Source organism: Octodon degus, unplaced genomic scaffold (assembly GCF_000260255.1).
Source record: "Octodon degus isolate 3935 unplaced genomic scaffold, OctDeg1.0 scaffold00054, whole genome shotgun sequence".
In the NCBI taxonomy this organism is placed as follows: domain Eukaryota; kingdom Metazoa; phylum Chordata; class Mammalia; order Rodentia; family Octodontidae; genus Octodon; species Octodon degus.
Window position 1 is genome coordinate 207,783 of NW_004524630.1, and position 3,277 is coordinate 211,059.

General features: G+C 42.2%; 1 pseudogene; it reads left to right on the forward strand.

The window, feature by feature from the left end:
- The first annotated feature begins 360 nt into the window (after positions 1–360).
- Positions 361–1,375, forward strand: LOC101578516 (annotated as a pseudogene).
- The last annotated feature ends 1,902 nt before the right edge of the window (positions 1,376–3,277 follow it).

Sequence of the window (3,277 nt, forward strand, 5' to 3'; positions counted from 1 at the left end):
TGGGGAAATTCAGATGAGGTAGTTGAGGAACCATGGGGTTTCAGCAAATACAGAAAGGCCTCTGTACCTCTGACAGTCTCTGTACCTAGTGATGTAGACATTCTAGCACCAGCACACTGGCCTTCTTAAGTCTCGTAATTAGCTTGTTTCCTGGCCAATGTCTATGGTCCAACAAGTACTGATAGCCCCAAATACTGCCTCAGAACAATCCCAACATGCAGTCCAATATCAAGATTGATTTGGATTTTAAGCAAGGAAAATAACCTTTACCTTTTGCTGTAAAGCCATCTTACAAAAGAAAACTTTTAATCTATCAAAACCTAAGCAAATTGCTGCCCAAACTTCAGCAAAGGTGCTACCATGTTCTCTCAGGCAAATGTCGTTGGTCTGCTGGCCCGGGCCTTGCAGCTGCAATGGATCCAAGTCCAAAATATGGCAATTTTGAAAGATATTACCAGGCCACTAAAGTAAATCAAAAACATCCAGAAAATTACTAAGTCTATGAAAGTGGTAGCAGCAGCAAAATATGCCTGAACTGAGAGGGAGCTAAAACTGGCTTGAATATCTGAATAGGATCTTTTGCTCTATATGATAAAGCTAATTTTTTTTTTTTTTTCTGGAACCGGGGATTGAACTCAGGCCCTTGCGCTTGCCAGGGAAGCGCTTAGTCCACTGAGCCATCTCCCCAGCCCCTAAAAAGCTAATATTAAGGCACCTGAAGACAAAAAAAAACAAAACAAAAAAAAAAAAAAAAAACCCTCATCGGTGTGTCCTCAGAGCGAGGGCTTTGCGGTGCTGTTCATTCCTCAGTCACTAAACAGATAAAGAATGAGGTGGCCACACTTGCGGCAGCTGGAGAAGAGGTTATGCTTGCTGGAAGTGGTGACAAAATTAGGGGCATGCTTTCCAGAGTTCATTATGACCAGTTTCTGGTGGCCTTCAAGGATGTGGGAAGAAAGCCCACTACTTTTGGAGATGCGTCCGTCATCGCTCTCGAATTACTCAGTTCTGGATACGAGTTTGATGAGGGCTCCGTCATCTTTAATCGATTCAGGTCTGTTATCTGCTATAAAAGAGAAGGAAAGCCCATCTTTTCTCTTCATACCATTGCAAACGCTGAGAGCATCTGTGATGACATAGGTGCTGATGTGCTGCAGAATGACCCAGAGTACAGTCTGGCCAATATCCTCTGCTACCCCCTGAAGGAATCCACCACCAACAGTGAGCAAAGCACCAGGATGATGGTGGTGGACAACGCCAGCAGGAATACTTCTGAGATGATTGATAATCGACTCCGACATTCGATCACACGCGCCAAGCCGTCATCACCAAAAAGTTGACTGAAATCATCTCTGGTGCAGCACCTCTGGATTAATGAAAACCAAGTTCCACCCTCAGACAAGAGGTCTGAGGAAAATTCAGCAAGCTGATTTTGGTTAGAGCTTACTACTGTCTTTGTCAGAAGAAATGTGGTCCATTGTTTGAGTGACTAAAGACAGAAAGATATTTATAAATTACCTTACAATAAACAACTTACAGGACTGGCCAAATAGCTCAGTGGATTAAAGCACCTCAAGCAGGAGCAGGGGTTGGGAGTTCGATCGCCAGGCATACTGAGGTGGCAGTTGAGACTGGGGTGGTGGCACCCATCTGTAATTCCAGCTCTTGGGAGGCTGTAAATAGACGGATCGCTATGAAACCGATCTACTAGTGAGACCCTGAACATCCTGTAGACCCTTCCCTAAAACACAAAAAAATAAATAAATAAAAACTTACAATTAAAAAAAAAAAAAAAAAGGAAATCTTGTATCTCCAAAGGGAAGGCAACGTCTGTAGGACAAGACCACCAATTGGGTAGTTGTGATAATTCTGCCTCTGCGAAAGTGTGAGAAAACTGTGGGCAGAACACACAAAGCATTGGGCAGCTTTATAGTGCCACCTGAGGAAGTGAGGCGTAGAATATTGTTGCAGCTCTCATGTGAGCAGTTGATTGCATATTTTTCTTTCAGAAGGTGAAGTAGCCGGCTTAGGATAAATAAAAAATGACAGCAAGGTACCAAGATTGTGGTGTTTTAAGTGATGGATGGAACTTTGTTTGGAACCTTTCCAACCTTGTTCTGCTTCCAAAACTGCTACAAGATTTTATTTTCAGAGCTTTGCACGGTCTTTGACAGCAGTGCGCCCTCTAGTGATCACAGCTATGACTAACGCGTGAACAAGAGCTCTACGACCCGGTTAGCCTCAACAGTTTCAAATTGTCCTCTAACAGCAATAAAAGGAAAAAGATTTATCAGACTCAAACTTTAGCAGAAATAATTTCAGTTCAAAAACTAACACCATCAAGCTGTTTAACATTTTTCTTTTTTATTTAAAGGAAATACACTCATTGTTCATTGCTTTGGGCAATACTTTCATAAGTGACTTTTTCTCTATAGTAAACATGCATTACCTTCAAGTTTTAATATTTCACTTTGGAAAGTTATAATCCAAAAGCTATAAGTAATGTCATAACAAGCACCTGTGACCATGCCAACAAGGTTTTTAGAATTATGACATTTTGCTATCTTTCATTCAAAGCTGTCAATTATTTTTTAGTTTGGAATTTGGCAAACAGTTTCAAGTACAACTCAGACTTTTCTAGTTGCCAGTTTCATGCCCAGTATCACCCAAATCCAGGACTTGATGTGAGCAGAAAGATTTTCCTAAATCACCGCAATACAACCATCAAAATTTTCAGACTCCATCTAAGGTCCGTTAATTGTTTCTGTAATGTCCTGATGATACAGGGAGAAAAACTGGTCTCGGGTGGGTAACCTCCAAACCATATAGGGAACCTCCAAATGACATAGGGAAAAACGATCTCTGGACCTGACCTGCATGAGTTTGTGTTCTCTAAAACCGAAGAATGAATTTTAGGAACAAACGGAGGTTATGAGCAGAATATATTTATTGAGAGGAAGAAAGCTCCTGTCCAAGAGAGGGACAGGAGGGGGGCCCAAGCGGGTAGTTCCCCGGGAAGTTGTCTCTTGCAGGGACTTTTATAGAGGAAAACCATGTGGTGAGGCAGGTCTAAGGTGGTGGAGAAGACATGGGAACTGCTTAGTTGGGCATGAGGCGGGACAAAACTATGGTCAACCAATGGGATTACAAGCACCATTGCTCAGGTAAAACTGATTAAATCCAGTATCAAATGGGAAAGCAAGTCATGTAGCAAGCGGGCATGAATATGGAACAGAGTCTCTTCCTGTTGGGGATTGGGCTAGTGACTCATTTGGGC